Below are 19,601 nucleotides of genomic sequence, written 5' to 3'. Positions count from 1 at the left end.
TGTCACGTAAGGCTGCTTTGTTAATTACAGAGTTGCCAGCCAGGTGGAGACCTGTAGTGCTGGTGCGCTCTGGATGATCTGTCAACGGGTGCGAGACCTCAGCGTGACAAGATCATCGAGGCCATACAAATGAGGGCAACGAAGCAACTGACCACACCTGACCAACTATACACAAACCCCTTAAAAACTAGCTAAAGGATGGGAGATCTTCACATAAGACTCACCACAACCTAAAAACACAACAACCTAACTTAACCTAACTAAGGAATAGGGAAAGAGCTACTTCCGGACCCCAATACTGTGTCCGCAGAAACGTATGGCCCCAGTGCATTACAATCGTCATAGATCGTTCTCACATCCCTTAGGTAATGTGAGGCGAAGACGGAGTTGCTCCTCCAAAAGGTACAATCGAGGATGTCCTTGATTGACATGTTCTTTTGGAAGGCAAGAGAGGTAGCGACGGCTCGTACTTCGTGCGCTTTTACTCGGAAGAGGCTCAAATCAGTCTTCTGGAAAGATCTGGAAAGGAATGAGCCTCCCGAATGGTGTCCCTTAGAAAGAAAGCCACTGCATTCTTTGATAAAGGTAACTCTGGCCTCTTCACAGAGCACCAGAGGTTACCTGAGGGACCTCTAACCTCTTTAGTTCTATGCACGTAGAACTTGAGAGCCCTTACCGGGCAAAGGACTCTCTCTGGTTCTTGGCCCACCAGACTTGACATCCCTTTGATCTCAAAAGTCTTCGGCCAAGGGTTCGAAGGATTTTCATTCTTCGCCAAGAAAGATGGGTTCAACGAGCAGACAGCATTGTCCCCTTTGAAGCCCATTAACTTGCTAAACGCTTGAATTTCACTAACTCTCTTAGCCGTCGCAAGAGAAGTTAGGAAAAGAGCCTTCCTTGTCAGATTCCGAAGAGACGCTGTCTGAAGCGGTTCGAAAGTGTTCGACATAAGGAATTTCAGGACTACATCCAGATTCCATGAAGGTGGTCTCATTTGAGGAACCTTTGAGGTCTCGAAAGACTTCAAAAGGTCATGAATATCCTTGTTGTCAGACAGGTCTAGGCCTCTGTGCCTAAAAACCGCTGACAACATGCTTTTATATCCCTTGATGGTAGGGACCGCTAATTTCTGCACATTTCTGAGAAATAGCAGAAAATCAGCTATCTGGTTCACAGAGGTCGAGGAAGAGGAAACTCCCTCCTTTTTACACCATGCCCTGAAGGAAGCCCACTTCGACTGGTAAACAGCTCTTGTGGAAGCACGTCTCGCATGTGCGATTGCTCTTGCAGCTGCCTTCGAAAAACCTCTCGCTCTGGCCAACTTTTCGATAGTCTGAACGCAGTCAGACTCAGAGCGGAGAGGTTTTTGTGAAACCTTTCGAAGTGAGGCTGTTTGAGTAGATCTTTCCTCCAGGGCAATGTCCTTGGAAAGTCTACAAGGAAAGACATGACCTCTGTGAAACCATTCTCTTGCTGGCCACATCGGAGCGATCAGGGTTAGCCTTGTCCCTTCCGAGGCCGCAAACTTCCTCATGACTTCCCCCAGAATCTTGAATGGTGGGAAGGCATAAAGGTCCAGGCCCGTCCAATTCCAAAGCAACGCGTCCACCGCGATTGCCTCTGGATCCAGGACCGGGGAGCAGTAAAGAGGAAGTCTCTTGTTCCTTGACGTTGCGAATAAGTCGACCAGTGGACGTCCCCACAGCGTCCACAGGTCTCGACAAACGTCCTCGTGCAAGGTCCATTCCGTCGGAAGGACTTGGTCCCGACGACTGAGAAGGTCTGCCCTGACGTTTTTTGCACACCTGCAATGAATCTCGTCAGGATCGTTACCTCTTTCCTTTTTGCCCACAGCAGAATCTCTCTCGCTAGGGAGTACAACGCTCTGGAGTGTGTACCTCCCTGGTTTTTTAATAAGCGAGTGCTGTGGTATTGTCCGAGTTTATCTGAACAATCTTGTTCTCCAAACTCTTCTCGAAGAACTGCAGGGACAGAAAATACTGCTGCCAGTTTTCTTTTACATTTATATGCCAGGCTACCTGTTCCCCTCTCCAGGAGCCTGACATTTCCTTCCCCCCTAGTGTTGCTCCCCATCCTGTGATGGAAGCGTCTGAAAACAACACTAGGTCGGGGCTCAAAAGACTTAGGGACACACCCTCTTGCAGCTTCTGAGGGTCCAACCACCATCTTAGGTGGTTCTTGATCGAAATCGATATCCTCAATACTGCATCGAGATCGGTCTTTTGCCTTCCACTCGTCTGCCAAGAAAGAATTGGAGAGGCCTGATGTGCAGTCTTCCCAAGGAAACAAACCTTTCCAGCGAGGAAATGGTCCCCAGCAGACTCATCCATTCCCTCGCCGAGCAAGTCTCCTTTCCTTAGAAAGGCTGAGATCTTTTCTAAGCCTAGCTGCTGACGTTCCTGGGACGGAAACGCTCGAAAAGCCACTGAATCCATCTGAATCCCCAGATACACGATGGACTGTGTTGGGGTCAGATGCGGACTTTTCGAGGTGACCAGAAGTCCCAGGGACTTCGCTAAGGCTAAAGTGAACTGCAAGTCCTTCAGACACTTCTCTCTCGACGACGCTCTGATCAGCCAGTCGTCGAGGTATAGGGAAACTCTTATTCCCGAAGAGTGTAGCCACCTCGCTACGTTCTTCATCACTACTGTGAACACCATCGGAGCCGTGGTCAGTCCGAAGCACATCGCTCTGAACTGCCAAACTTGTTGTTCAAGACAAATCTTAGATATTTTCTTGAAAGAGGGTGGATCGGGATGTGGAAGTACGCGTCCTGCAAGTCCAAGGATACCATCCAGTCGCCCGGTCTCAACGCTCCCAGAACAGAATGAGGCGTCTCCATCGTGAATTTGATCTTTTCCACGAAAAGATTGAGCCTGCTTACATCTAGAACTGGACGCCAACCTGACGACTGCTTTGGTACTAGGAAGATTCTGTTGTAGAAACCTGGAGACCCCAGGTCCGCGACTTGTTCCACCGCTCTTTTGTCGATCATCTGTTGAAGGAGATCGAACAAGACTTTCTTCTTTCTCCTTGGTAGGATGGAGAAAGGTCTCTGGGAGTCGTAGAAAGAGGAGGAGATCTAAAAAGGGGATCTTGTACCCTGATCCACGATCTTGAGGGACCAAGAGTCCGTGTCTCTCTCTCTCCACGCTCCCACCCAAATACTTCAGTCTGGCTCCGACTGGTGTCTGAAGGACATGCTTTTCACTTGGAAGGCTTTGGTTTAAAAGAAGCTCTTCCTCGTGAAAACCCTCTCTCGAGGAGCTGCTCTCGAGGGGGGAGCCCCACGAAAGGGCTTTACTTTCTTCGGCGGACGAACTGCAGCCGAAGAGGTTGAAGGTCCGGCCGACCGTCTTGTAGACTGGGCCAAAAGATCCTGAGTAGCCTTCTCTTGTAAGCTGTTCGTCAGGTCCTTTACCAAAGTCTGGGGGAAGAGATGGTTCGAAAGAGGCGAAAACAACAAGTCCGCTTTCTGAGCTGGCGTCACTGAACGAGCTGTGAAGTTGCACAGCAAAGCTCTCTTTTTTAACAAAGCTGTCCCAAAGTGAGATACTAGCTCTTCCGAACCATCCCTGACGGCTTTGTCCATACATGCTAACACGCTGGAACAGCTCCCCCAGACTAAGGGATTCTGGGCTTCTCGCTTGTAAATCCAGAACTCCCAAACACCAATCAAGGAAGTTGAAGACTTCCAGCGTCCTAAGCAGACCTTTTCAGATGATGGTCTGTCTCCGACGCGGTCCAAGTTACCTTGGCAGAGGGTAAAAGTGATCTCCTCTGCAAGTCTACAAGGCTGGAGAAATCTCCTTGAGCCGACGAAGGGATACGAACTCCCACTTCGTCCTTGGTCTTATACCAAATGCCTCCTTTACCACTAAGTTTAGTAGGAGGCAAGGCGAAGGTCGTCTTGCCTTGGTCTCTCCTTCTTATCATCCAGTCCTGGAGCTTCTTGAAAGCACGTTTCGTCGATAGAGAAGTCTTCATCTCTACGAACTCCGGGATTTTCCCCGTTTTTGATGAAGAAACTGTGAAGGAGGAGACTTGGGAGCTGCGGGCTGAAATTTGTCCTCAAAAGAAGAACGCAAGAGTCTGACTAGGACTTTGTAATCCGAGGTAGAAGGGGCTGTAGCAGGCTCATCTTCACCCGATTCAGCCGAACTACCCAGTTCTCCTTCTTCTCTCAACGGAAGAGGAGAACGTCTGTCAGGCGAAGGCGTCCTATTGGCGGGTCTTAGCAAGATCAAAGGACCCCTATCCTTGCAAGATGCAGCCTTATCACGGCTGTCTTCTTTCTGACGCCTACTGCTCGCTGATGGAAGAGCGTCCTGAGGCGGACGAGCGTCTTCCGCGCCTTCCGCGGCAGTCTCACCTGCCCGAGAAGCGTCTTTACTTCTCTTCGCTGGCATACGTGCCTGAGCGCGTAACAAAGTGTCTGGGGTAAGAATTCTTGTTCAGAATCCCGAAAGCGTCTTGAAAGGAGGCCTGAACGTCCTGGCGAGCTTCCTGCCAAGCGTCCTGTCTAGCGTCCTGGAGAGCGTCCTGCCGAGCGTCCTCCTGCCGAGCGTCCTGACGAACGTCCTGCCTAGCGTCCTGCCAAGCGTCCTGACGAACGTCCTGCCTAGCGTCCTGCCAAGCGTCCTGACGAGCGTCCTGACAAGCATCTTTGCCGAACGTCCTGCCGAGCGTCCTTGCACAAAGCGTCTTCAAAAGCGTCTGTCGTAACGTCCTTCTATAAGACGAACGAGATCGGCGAATCGCTGAAGGAGAAGCGATCGGCGAAACGATACGCAGGAGGAGAAGGAGACGGAGACTGCTTAGTCCTCTTGACAGGCAGTCTAAGGTCCTTCCTCCGCTTAGGCTCGACTGCTGCTGGCGAGTCCTCTGAGCCATAAGCGAGGATGCTGGTCCTGAAGGGACAAAAGAATGTTCTTCGTTGGAGAAGAAGAGTCGAGGAAGCAGGACTGGTCCTGTGAGAAGACGAGGGGCGAGGGGACGCCTCCTTCCTTCTCAAAGGAACAGCTACCTGTTTCTCAGGTGTACGCGCCTGTGCGCGCAACCTAGCGTCCTCATCGGAGGAGATCCTACCTCTCTTCTGAGGCGGAAAGACATCATAAGCGTCTTCCGACGAAAGCGGCGAAAGAGGACGTGAAGCGTCCTCCGCAAGAAACGTCCTCTTTAACGGACGAGAGTCTCTCCGAGCGCTCCACCCCTTGCGCGGGGAGGACGCTTCGGAGGACGAAAAGCACTCCTTCAAGACGCGTGCTCGTGCACGGTCCTTGGCAGCCTGGGTCTTTGCTACATGGTCTGCCGAAGGGACGCCAGATCGGTGGGAAGCCCCCGTAACCCTCTTGCGGCTTTCGACATACCTCCTCCCTGGGTCTTGGGAGTCTGATAGAGGTCTAGGCCTAGAGGCATTATGGGGCCGATCTGACGCCCCCTCCACAACACTGGGGGCACGATCAACACACTTGCACCGAGCCAGTTTCCAAGGCTTTCACTTTGGTCTCCAGAGTGCGAAGGTGACTCCAAAATCATAGAGAGAGCATCCGCTCCTCCGACACAGAATCAGAGCCCGAAGGCAACACAGGTTTAGGGGTTGTAAACACTACAGGTGTTAGTGCAGGAGAAACGTTAGTCTTACCTTTGGAAGAACTTCTTGAGGAAGACCTCCTGATCCTATCGCGCTCCAATTTAAGGCGATAGGACTCATATGCTCTCCATTCATCATCAGTCAATTTCTCACATTCCTTGCACCGATGATCAATCAAACAATGAAGCCCCCTACAACTCATACATACTGTGTGGGGTCTACCGATGCTTTCGGTAGCCTCACCTTACAATCAGCACTCACACACACTCTGAAATCACACCACTTGATCCAGACATATCTTATAGAGAAAAGTCAATCCAAAATAAAAAAACGGTCCACTATCGCGCATGCCAATTCAACAATCCAATTCAATACCAACAAAATCAATCAGATACTTAGAAACGAGTCAAATTCCAAAAAATCCTGAGCAGAGGTCTGTAAACAGATGTTTACCGACCGGCGACAGAAAAAAATATGAATAGAAAATGGGAATGGTTCCTGATATCCGCCTCCCAGCGGCGGGAATGGGTATCTACCACCTGGCCGCCCACTGCGTGTGCCGCGAGTTTTGAAAATTTTCTCTGTCGGACGTCAGAAAATACAGCTATATATATTATCTGTCAGGTCAAGTGGCATGAACAAAATAATTTAATTTTTACTGAGGTGTTTTTATAGGGCTTGGAACGAATTGGGCATTTTACACATGGTAAAATGTGGAGTTCAAGATATGAAAAACTCATGATACGAAGGCCGCCTCGGAACGGATTAATTTCGTATCTCGAGGTACCAATGTATTTGCTTCCCAAATTAATAAATCAAAAAGATTTTAATATATAATTTATAGGGACAAGGTGAAGAGGAAAATGAAAGTCACTCATTACATCTTGTGATTACAGCCGGACTTTTGTGGTTAAGAGAAGTGCTACATGAAAAACAATGAAATATTAGTCACAAGATAAAACTTGTAGCTATCCAACTGATCCTCATTACAATAACTCCTGTTTTTATTTAGTTTTCACAACGTGCAAAATCAAAGGCTAATGAAAGTAAGACAAATATTAAGCTGTTAACCAGACAAATTGGCTTGTGAATAATTTACGTAAGCATATACAACAATGCAGATGTTCATATTCTCTACTGCCATTATCTGCAATAAGTAATATTTTCACTAAATTTTTACTTCATAGACCTATGTGGGAAATGAGTTTCCCCCATTCTCTTCTGTCTTACATATACTACCTGATCTCTAAAGATTTCTACGCATCATTATCCTATTACAGGCAGTCCCTGGTTATCGGTTACGGTGAGGGTTCCGTTCCTGGGGGTGTGCCGATAAGCGAAAACTGCCAATGACCGAAACTCTGCGATTTATGGGCGCCATGAGGTGCTAATAACCAGTTATCAACACCATAAGCACCCTTAGGGCGCCATAAGACACTGATAACTGGAACTCAGTCCGTTATGGCACCATAAATCGCAGATTTTATGACACTAGACAGCACCATAAAACCGGATTGCCGATAACTGGGGACTGCCTGTAGTATGATACAGTACTTTCAAAGCTATCAAATACTTTTCTGACTAACTGTTCCTCTTCGCTTCTTAGCACATGTCCACTTCATCTCAATCTTGAGATCTCAGTCTATTCTAATACTATAACATAACTGTAACTCCATTGATGTTACATGAAAAGCAAGAAAATTTAATGAACAACCATCATAGTGTTAGTCAAGTACAATTCATACAAAGTATACTAAGTATACTACATAGTACTTTATTTTCCATAACCAAAAGGAAACAGACTAAGATTTTTTTGCTTCTGTGTACGAAAATAATTCAGGCTGCGAAAGGGTAGGGTAAAGTCCGAGATTCGCCAGGGCTACGAGAACAATTTTAAAACTCGCGCCCGCCAACTCAGTAGACTCGCCAGTCACCACCATCCTCCCGCTCTCCCATTGGTTCCTGATGCTAGTCACCACCGTAAGATCCTGCTCTCCTATTGGTCAGCATCGTGTCCCCCATCATGCCTCTATGTAAAGGCATTCCTTGACCATTTTTTGAGGCAGCGTTATCGTAAACACCTGGAATTTGTTCGTTCACATATATTTCTTTTGTTAACGTAAATTCGTGTTAGTGATTTCGTTTTCATTGTACGTACGTTACTTTATCGTGTTGTGTGTGAACTTAATTACAGTGGTCCCCCCGTATTCGCGGGGGATGCGTACCAGACCCCCCGTGAATAGTTAGAATCCGCGAATGTTTGGAACCCCTATAAAAATGCTAAAAACAGCCTATTTTGTTAGTTACAACTCCAGTAAAACCCACTAAAAATTTTCCTACATGGTTTTTTTTAATAGTTTTATCACAAAAAGTGCATTTTATGATGAAATTCATCAAAAAACCAGGAATTTGTGGATATTTATCATAGAAAAAAATACCGCGAATGCGTGAATTTTCCGCGAATAATGCAGGGAAACGTTCCCGAGAGAAATCCGCGAATGTGTGAGTCCGCGAATCTGGAGAACGCGAATACGGGGGGTCCACTGTAACTTAGTTATTAGCCATGGGTCCCAAGAATGTTGCTGAAGTTCACGGAAAGAAGGGGATGCTTTCTATTGAGACGAAGATGGAGATAATCAAGAAGTGTTAATGTTTTCTGTCATTTGTTAATGTGTTTCGTAAAGTTAAGCATTCATGTTTTCTGCCATATGTCGTCCTCCTCTGCCGTCACTTTCTAACATCGCCTCACTCGAAAGGTAAGGTTCCACGTTTTACTACATACGTACGTACAGTACATTCAGTATCTTGTACCCTGTACTCTAATACACTTTCTTTACAGGTACAGTCATGGTCATGTTAGGTATTGAATGGTCCAAATTGTTGTATTTCATTGTTTATTGGTCAATTAGCTTTATTATAAAATTTACTGTGGTGTTTTTGTAGGGCTTGGAATGAATTGGGCAATTTACATGTAAACTTCGTTCTAGATACGAAAAATCAGTTACGTAGGCCACTTCGGAACGGATTAATTTCATAACCTGAGGCACTACTGTATGTAATCTTTTGAAATTTTCCTTCACCATAAAAAATTATGGACAAAGCATTGTTGTATCTGATGCTAAATGAACAACAAGCATGATTCATGTCCACAGTCTGAAACATGATCACAAATTTTAGCTACAAAAGTCAGAAGTGAGAGGAAGAAAGGACAATTCAAGCTAAACAACAATTATCCACACTCAGCTGACCTGTTTAGTGTGCGGTGATGATGTGTGAGTGACTGAATTATTTGCCCCTTAAAGGGGACAGTAAGAATGAGCTCGACCTACCAAGACAGTTTCTTTCCTTTAAACACTTTCAACTCCTGCGAGTGGAATTATTTCCCTAATTCTTATCGCTTGAAGAAAGGGATTTGAGGAATAATATATACTGTAGTAGATAAAAACCTTGAACTATTAAGCAATTTTATGAAAAACAGGTGTATAAAGGCATCTTGAGCAAATTTCAACTAAAAACATTTCTAATAATTCTTTTTATGTAAAAGCACAGGCTGTTAACACCAGATATTTTCCCACATTAATATCTAATCTTGTTGGCAAAAACAACTCCCATACCTTGAAGATACAATGTGAAAGTAGTCTACAACACCTCTCAATTGCTCTTGAAATAGGAATAGCCAACCTTTAATTCATACTAAAGCAGAAAATCCTCTCAGCTCTAAAAGTTACAATATCATTCACTTTAATGCAAGCTTATGAGATGGCAAAAATAGTATACGATAACTTACCAATAGGCTGGAAGAAAAAAAACGACCAGTAAAACATTTTAATATCCAGATACCACAATCAGCAAGATCTTTATTACAATGCACTTAATTACAAATCTAACGAGTTTAATGTAGATATCAATTTCACTTTCAGCTGCAGCCAGCAACAACCTTACTTTTAGAATGTTGGGAAAAATACATTGCACAGAAACAGCTTCCAGTTGTTCTTCCTTTATCCAACACCTTAATCTTATTCAATCAATTCACTATTAAACTATATTAATCGACTTCATTACCGACCATCTTAGATCCCAATTATTTTTCTTCGCTGGTGAATTTTCAAGTCTCTAATCTGACGATGACGTATGTTTGGGAATACCTTTCCTGAATCCCAGATGTTCTTGAAACATCTCTAACATAAATACATTTTAGGCCCACCTACTAAACATATTGTAATTGTACTTTATTTGAGAACTGTATGCAAGAATACACTTATATTTCTGGACTTGCTGAGAGTAGTACAGTACAATGTAAAAGATTTTGTAATTTAGGCAAACTTACGGTAACATTTCCTTGCCTTCAAGTAGAGGGAGTGATATAGCATTACTCACATTATCCCCAAAATGAAGGTGGTAAGGGATGACCCCTTTTAAGCAGTTTTAGATTTACAAACAAAAATATAAAAGGGTGACCCACTCAGTTTAAGTGTATTTATCCCAATAAGCCTACTTCAGTCAGAAAACAGTAATAAATGTCTGAAACCAAATTACAGCCTTCCCCAATTACAGTAATGCTAATTCTCACTCTCTCTCTCTTTCTATATGTATATATATATAGTTTTTATAATAATATACATTATATATATATATATATATATATATATATATATATATATATATATATATATATATATATATATATATATATATATATATATATATATATATATATATATATATATATATATATATATATATATATATATATATATATATACACGATATATATATATATATATATATATATATATATATATATATATATATATATATATATATATATATATATATATATATATATATATCTATACGTATATGTGTGTGTGAAATACTAAACAAACAGGACTTCAAAGTAAACTGAGGCCAAGAAAGGAGAATGTACAGTTACTCAGAGAAGTAATTTGCATTTGATGATTCAGCAATACTAACTACATGGTACACCCACAACTTAGGCCACATTCCAAGTGACTAAGTCCTGTGCTTCACAAACTTTAGTTTGTAATTCAACAGAAAAGTAAATGCGTAGGTACTGAACAAACAGCAGCTTTCCAATTGAAGAGAGCGCTCACTTCTAGAGATTACAGCTTCACCTGTAAAACCTGGGCACAATAACATGCAAAACCCTTTAAGAATGACCCTGCACCTGTGTAAATAACTTCCCCTTCATAATCATTGAGCAGATTGAAATTAATGAGAGCTCATGTATTCTGCTTACGTAAACCAAAGGCAGGAACATTGGCAGGGAGATTCAAATGAGACTCCCAGAACCATTAATAAAGATGTATGCACGGGTGTCTCAAATCCCAGGATAAATTACCCATAAAGTAATGATTAATGGGAACAGATCTGACTAAAAGGAAGAACATCGAAAAAAGCTTACAACAAATGTGTGTGAGAGAGAGAGAGAGAGAGAGAGAGAGAGAGAGAGAGAGAGAGAGAGAGAGAGAGAGAGAGAGAGAGAGAGAGAGAGATTAGGATGTTTCAAAAACTTGTTAGTCCATCCAAGGAGACATCACGTTGAGATCAACTTTTCTTAATGGAAGCAATATAAACAATAACAATATATGTACCAGTACTGTATCTCTGATATGAGATTTTAAGATTTTTAACACAAAGCACTTATTAGTTAATGAGAGTGGTAGTATTCATTTTTCCAATATGCATTAACCTTCCAGCATAGACAGTAGTATAAGGCAACAATCAGAGCATGAATAACTAAGACATACTTTTGAGTGGTAACCAACAAAGTTCATACCAAGTGGCAGTTTTTCCTTCAGGAACTTAAAAGCACCTGACCTGGTCTCAATCTTTTAAGCATAATACAATGAGAAGCACATCAATCTATCAGGTATTTATAACAGTGTCATGTGGAAAAATATCCAACTTTTGATACTGATGAAATCACAAACCAATGATAATGAATGGCAATTACCAAAATTTATGCGGTTGGAGATACCATACAAAAGAATACTTTTACTGCAATGTTTCTTGAATTTACTACAGTTATCTTTTCAGGCAGAATTTATAGTTATCTTTTCAGACAGAATTTATATACAAAAAAAAAGTGTTTAGTTCTCAAGACTAAAAAAGTGCTAAGTTCTCAAGACTATCTTAAGTAGCCAAATCCTTCAATGTAGCAGCCAATGGGATGGGCGATATTGTGCCCTTCTCCTCCTACCCAGGAGACAAAAAAGTGGGCCTTAACCCTTAAAAATTAAATCCACCTCTTCGGGGATGTAAAACTTAATGGTCTACGTGTAGTGTAGTCAGAGAAAACAAGCAAGGAGGATTTTCATTCCTTGACTTGATATGGAAAGAAAATGAAGATTAATGATTGTACCCTCAAAGTAAATGTGATCCCAACACAACACTTTCATGCACAGTGCATTACCACACTAAAAGAAAAAGGCCTATCCATTTCCAATAAACCTGCAACACAGATTTATTTTCGGTCTGAGTGACTGCAAAAACAGGCACAAATATGAAAAGATGAAAAATGTTCAGTCAACAAATGATACAGTACACTAAATACGAAGTCTAACTCTCATACCATGCATCAATATCCTTAAATCCACAGTAGAAAGAAAGTGAAACAGGGACTTGAAACAAGTACTTTCGTAGTTTATTCTACATTTTCAAGCACACACTGAATATAAAAGAAGTTGACGGGCCGGTTTATATACATAAACAGAAACAAGAGGGGGGGGGGGCAGGGTTACAGTTTATTAATCTGGGTGGCATGTTCTTTAAGCAAAAGGGATAAGGAAAAAAGATCAAGGTATAATCCTGGGTGGAAATTTAAATTTCTGTTGACGTGCCTTCGATAAAGATGGTCTCCAACAGGTTCCTTTATCGAAGGCATGTCAACAAGGAATTTAAATCTCCACCCAGGTTTATACCTTGATCCTCTTTCCTTATCTATTTTGCTTAAAAAATATGCCACCCAGATTAATAAACTGTAACCCCCGCCCCCTCTTTCTGTTTCTGTATATAAAGGCCTGTCAATTTCTTTTATGCTCAGTATAAACTTGAAAATGTAGAATATACTAAAAAAGTACTTGTTCCAAGTCCCTGTTTCACTTTCCTTTCTACCATGGATTTAGGGATACAGTGGACCCCCCAATATTCGCAGATTTCTCTCAGGAAACGTTTGTTGCATTCCATTCGCAGAAAATTCACATATTCGTGGTATTTTTTCTATGAGAGATATCCACGAATTCCTGTTTTTTTTTTTTTTTTACCAATTTCATAACAAAATGCACTTTTTGTGATGAAATATTAAAAAAACCAAGTATAAACATTTTAGTGCATTTTCTTGAGTTTCAACTAACCTATTTGCAGGGGGGGGGGGGGTCTGGTATGCATCCCCCGCAAATACGGGGGACCACTGTATTCTCAAGTACATGTCCTTTGTACTACATTGGATATACATCAATAATCTGTATCTACAGCCACTTCTGTAATAATGCCTATTATTTGTAGTTCAGGTCTCCAGCAGTAGGGGGGGGATTGGAAAGACAGTTTCAATTATCCCAATGCATAGTATTAATATTTACGATGGCCATGCATATGTGAACTTTTAATCAATACAATACTACTATGGGGGTTTTTCTCGTCCATTTCCTGTTGCCTATCCTATGCTATTCTCCATTACTTTCCAAGAAAATCATTTGCTTGTAACACTCATCAATTTAATTCCACATATAACTATTAAAAATGAAACAATGAACGGGAAATGGGTAGCCTTATAATGCAATCCAGCAGGAAAATGAGATTCAACATTCACAAAAAATGATGGAGAAGTATTGAATTTTCAAATCAAAATAGTAGGATTGCTGGTTCTAACAGTATATCTAGTCTGCAACAAAGAGATGCTTCCCAAAATTGATTTCCAATTATCTGTAATAATGAGGTCATGAAAGTAATGAAATCCTTTAGAAAATGTTGCTAGGGTATCTGAATCTGAAAAACAATCCTTTTTATAACTGTTTGGTTCCCATCCCTATAACAAGAGTTAGCTTGCCATACATGTACTATATCAGTACATGTATGGCTAAGAAATCAAACAAAGTTTCTAACAAATGCTAATCAAAACTTAAAAATTAAATGATTTACTGTAACTAGTACCAAAGGCTAATCTGTAACATACCACCAAGCAATCCCTATCCATGGCCAGCTGAAGATCTTACATTTCACTATAACTGACACACAAACATTCTGTTACATATCTAAATATAAAACAAAGCATAAACTACAGTAAGATACAGTTACAGAGGAAACCCTCAGTATACCTCAGCCATTATAATAGCAACCTAAACTGAAATTATCTCAAATAAAACTAGTTGTGAGGTTGGCACAGATACTCTCTCTTAAATGTGAGGAAAAGGACTGGCTGACAAAAAACAATTAAGTGTGTAGTTCTCATTACTATATAGGTGACTTTTACAGTTTAAAATATACCGTATGGTACATCGTGTTATCTCCCTTTGTTTGTATGAATTCACCGAAGATATGCAATTTTTCCACATTTTCTGGACTTTCATCTTGCACTTATGTGTCTACTACTTTTTGCTATCATTAAAGGGGTTTTTCAAAATCTCACATAACCTTCACCTAGTTTTCAGCCATTAGGCACATCTAAATGAAATTTCTTAATTGTAAGGATCTATACCTTGTCTTAGTAATCCCTTTCAATTTCATCCAGGCTGTAAACTAATAATTTTTTTTTTTACTATCCTATAACAAAGTACCAGCTACAACACCCACTATATAGCTAAGGTAACAAAAATATTCTTTCCCTCCAAGGTCTGGCTTCCGCCACCATAACATAAATGGGCGCCGTCCAAACAGGCATGAAATTCCTTACCCGTTCATTTTCCAAATCTACGTATCTGTGGCATTTATGCCATCCAATGCATACAAAAAAATGTGAGACACAAAACTCTACTATGAAGAAAAGGAGCTAAGGTGACACAAATGGTATATCAGCTGTTGGTGTGACAGGGGCACTAGTATAGAAGCTGAGGCAAATAGTTCAAGACAACTGCTCTAGAGGTCTATGGATAAAGTATAAAAAAATCTGACACAACTGCTGGCTCCTAGGAGTGGTAAAGATAGGTTTTCTACCTAAAACAAACTGGCATCAAGCACCAAAGATTTATCTTACGTAGACTTTCAAAACTATAAATACTATGCACATTAAATCATGGATGGAAACACAACAAATGAAGTAATGATAACGATATCAAGTCTGAAGACTAGCTTCCTGCTAAGTATCCAGTATATAAAGTCAAGGTATAGAATACATACTCCAAATCTCCAAAAGTTTAGTTGGTGCTAGATGGGGGACCTCAAATGTGAAAACAAATCAAGAGTATAAATATGGCAGGTCAGCAAATCTCAACCTGAAAATCCCAATGCATGTATAACTGTGGGGTGAGGTTGCAAAAACAGAATACCTATACCTCAGTTTGACACCCACACTCTACCTAATTGACCATATAGCAAAGACTCTTAACTTGTCACCTCCCTTAGGGAAAGCTGCAGATCACACACTAGGGGGTACCAACCCTAAACCCCTACTGCAGAAACCCTGTCATCTATACCTCACCTGATTAAATACAAGTACTCGGCAATAACCTATGAAACTAACTTTCTGAATATCAAATATGTGAAGAGGAAACATTTCTTTAGTGCATTTGTTTATAACAAAAAGGACTAAAACCTAAGGGACATTTGTTTTGTGCATTTGCAATAACAAAGGACTAAAAAACTACTATATGTATAAGTGAGATGAAAATCAATCAATGGGATAACTGGAGGGGTGGGACAAAGCTTCAAATGTCAAAAAACTGTCATTATAATGCTCATCTAAGCTGCAACATTACCTAATGCCCAACGTATTTGACTAAGCTTATAAAAATGACAACGTATAAGCAGTTTTACATGGTTGTAACACATTAAAACGATAACACAATAACGTAATGATAAAGAGGAGTAAGATTTCGAAGCTGGGGTTGTTACCTGCATTGACATGAACGACAATTAGTTCAGGAGCCCTAAGTGGGTGAAGCCCATTGCCAGGTAGGATTCAGCAAACTAGATAAGATTTGGTTAACCTAGGATTCTTTTCTTGTATTTATAGCCTACCTGACTTGTGCAACCTATAATTAACACTTAACATTCACAACTAAACTGAATAAGAAACCTGCAGAAATATATATATCTACATTATAGTTTTTTCTAGAGAATTTAAGCGTTCCAAATAAACTGAGTATTGACTTTACTGGAAATTCATAGATTTGGATAAGTGGGCACTCCATAAACTAAGGAAACTATTAACTTTTGGATGAAAAAATAAATAAAAAATTAATTGGAAGCACAAAAATGCTGTACTATACCAGAAAAACTATAGCATCATAACCTAATCTTACATAACCTGTTAAGAGTCCTGTGTCCCTCACTTGTCACAGGGGACATGCCACTTTTCTGTCATGGACTCTGTGTCACTGAACTATTGCAGGATGGCGTGCCCCTCCCCTGTCATTGGGTGCCATGTTCTTAACCCGATGAAAAAAAACTGAAAACTGTACCTCTAACCTGTCAATGGCACTGTGTTCCTGCCATAGACTGCCACACTGTTTTAAACCACTCCATGATTGCCTAATAAGGGTAACCCTGTTTGAGGAGTAACTTATGAGATCTTTCATATAGAAGATGTTAAGTAATATATATATAAAATATATATATAATATATATCTTATATATATAATATATATATATATATATATATATATATATATATATATATATATATATATATCAGAGGGCAAGCAGTAGTGGTGACACTTATAAGAAATTTGCCAAATAGGGGAGCATTTTTATTTTTGGTGAACAGTCCATTACCCAGGAAAAAAATGTACATAAAATGTTTTTTAAGATGATAAAGAAACTGTCAAAGTGCACTTTATTAACTATTTGAAAATTTAATTAAATACACACATATATACTGTATATACCAACTAACAAATCAGCAATGCCTGTATGGTTTTGTAATGTTACCTACTTAAACAACACTAACCTGTGAAGGTTATTCAGTCTTAGATTACACAACAAAACAAAGGCCAAACTCAAGTTGATAGAAAATAAAGCATTTGCATCAATATAAAAAGAAAAAATGGCTTGCTCTACAGTATGTATGTATATAGGTAGTTAACTAATCGAATTTGTGGTAGCCTAATAAGCTGAATTCAAAATTGTCTTTTGAACATGGCAACTTTTAGTGAGGTTCTTAGTACTGCCTATTCCTATAGCCCATTGCTGAATTTTTTCTTTTTTGCATACCCCTTTTCTTGTAGGAAAGCCTTAAAAGATAAATATTTATTTGGATGTCATCTCCCCATAAAAGGCTATTGACCTATTTATTTTATGAGCTATTTTCTTTTCTTTAATATAAACTACCTAAGTACCACTGGACTTTGTGTGGTAACCTACTCACAAGCCAATGGCATTTTAGTCATGTTCCACACAAAATTTACTAATAACTTAGTTGTTTGGAACCAAATAAATCTAAAAGAGGCACAACTTAGCTTTCAGTCTTTGAATACAAGCCATCTCCAAAACCGTAACATTAAAATCTCACTTTCTTTGAGAGTAAAAAAAAAAAAAAAAAAAAAAAAAAAAAAAAAAAAAAAAAAAAAAAAAAAAAAAAAAAAAAAACAAGACCCACACAATGCAATGTCATCCTACTCATGTCAAAACCACACAATAAAAAGGTCATTAGCCTAAGCATGACCACACTACTTGTTGATACCGCCTATAGTAAATGTATACAGACACTTAGCCTACCGTCAGTTTTCAGAAAACATAATATGAAATGCTTCGTTCTCAATTTGCATCCATCCATTAAACATAGAGTGGGGAAAACTATTTATAGTTTAGAAAAGAAAACTACGATGGGGGTTAGCCTATCTCTGCAATTGCCAATAAAACAAATAAAATTAAAATAAATTGCGTTAATTCGGAACCGAAAATACCTAATTGCTTACCTACTAACTACTAGTACTACATAGGTATACGTACTACCTAATAAAACATAAACTATGGCGAATTATTTGGTAATTATCTTATTTATGAAAGCGAAAGTACGAAGTTGGTTACCCTACTTCTGAACAGTTATATAATAGGTAGTAAAGGAGAAAGAAAACATAAAGCGCCCATTCGGAGACGAAGAAAATTGACTCCAAGGACGAGGATGAGGAGATCCTCTGCACCAACGTAAACATCAACAACAACAAACCTATTGTTTGTTGCACGAACGAACACAAACAAACACAGAAAACGTTGGAAACTATTCATTATTATTATTTTCCCGTCGTTTCTTTCGCGGTTTCTCTCACCTGTTCGAAGCACGAAGCGATGTTGGCCGTGACGAGCAGCAACCGCGTACCACCATTGGAAGCCATGGCGCTCTAAATGACGAAACTTTTTACTCTTTTTAAAAAAAGAAGGCAGGAAGGGGGCACAGTTGCGACAGTGCCACCACACAAGCTCACCGACACTGACTGACTGAGGGCCACGAAATACCAGTGGTGGCACTACCAACACCACAACAACAACACAAACTACTATACTATACTTCCACTACTCCTCCTCTCCTCTCGCCCCCAGACAGAAAACCACCACACCACTTGCACGGCTTCCTTCTCCCCCCTTCTTTAACTCGATTAGGGCGCCCACATCATGTCCAAAAGCCCTATAAAACCACGACGCCTACCACCGCCTCATAAGTTCGTCACCTACCATCCACACTCTGACCACTGACACTGACCTGACGACACAGAAAACGGGTCAATGAGTGAGGCGGCAAATGTGCCACCCAGCCCGGTGAGGCGGCCAACGCATGCGTTGTGGTAGTGCTTCTCTCTTGCCTACCTACCCCAGGTCTCTCTCTCTCTCTCTCTCTCTCTCTCTCTCTCTCTCTCTTCCAGAGATTATCACTGGATTATGTACTGTCACGCGGGTATTCTTTACTTACCGACATATAGGTGACCACCAATTTCTAAAAAAATGTGAATTAAAATCCTAAATATTCTAGAAAGGATTTATAGTACAGGCAACTAGCATAGTAAATAGATAATGCGGGAAAGAGAGAATAGATAGAGATGCTTACAACTTGCATAATTTAGCCACGGGGTTCTATGGAAACCGCGGAACCATTATCACATCTACTGGCGGTTGCCTACATAAAATTTGCATTGGGGGTAACACTGTTTGTCACTGTTATCTTGAAGTCCTCAGCGGGGAATAAAGAACCGTACAAGTTGAACTTATTATTAGTATTATTATTATTGTTATTTCGCAAGTGAAATTGGAGTCAAATAACGTCAGGGTGTGTCCTTACTCAGTTACTTTAATGTCACAATTCCTGTGAACTACAGATCTACACCAGGCTTCTTCAATACTACGCGTTTGATATAATTTCTTTTTCGTTTCTCCTCATTCTTTTTCATGCATTCCAACGGCCACAGAGAGCTACAAAGGGAAAGGAAGGTAATCGAATAATATTAGATATTTTATTTTCAATTTGAAATCAGGCTTTTCTTTTTTTTTTCCCGTATTCATTATCGCCTCCAACACTGTATGACACAGAGGGCTCTACAAAATTCATTCACCTATGTCTTTCCTGTTCTCTATCGCCCACAAATCTCCACTCAATCTCAAAGCATCCCTCTCTCAGTTTCTCATCCATGCAGATATGGCCCACAGAGGGCCAGCTGACTCTAACATATTATTCTCCCTCGGATGGTGAGAAGGACGTCCAAACCACCTCCTCTCTTTCATCTTTATCTCATGTACAGTACATATGGAATTCCTACAGTTTCTCTTGTGGTGCCATTTCTCACTGCATCCTGCCATCTGAATCCTAATATTCTTCTTCAGA

General features: G+C 40.6%; 1 long non-coding RNA gene across 1 annotated transcript in view; it reads right to left on the bottom strand.

The window, feature by feature from the left end:
* LOC135206475 (uncharacterized) overlaps nt 1–18,524 on the bottom strand; it is a 41,802-nt gene extending 23,278 nt beyond the window's left edge. The window contains exon 1 of the long non-coding RNA XR_010312747.1: nt 18,058–18,524. This is a non-coding gene — a long non-coding RNA (uncharacterized LOC135206475). The remainder of the gene's footprint in view (nt 1–18,057) is intronic.
* Nucleotides 18,525–19,601: the final 1,077 nt, after the last annotated feature.

Source organism: Macrobrachium nipponense, chromosome 31 (genome assembly GCF_015104395.2).
Source record: "Macrobrachium nipponense isolate FS-2020 chromosome 31, ASM1510439v2, whole genome shotgun sequence".
Classification (NCBI taxonomy): domain Eukaryota; kingdom Metazoa; phylum Arthropoda; class Malacostraca; order Decapoda; family Palaemonidae; genus Macrobrachium; species Macrobrachium nipponense.
The sequence above is the reverse complement of the archived record's forward strand: the minus strand, read 5'-3'. Positions and strand labels throughout refer to the sequence as shown.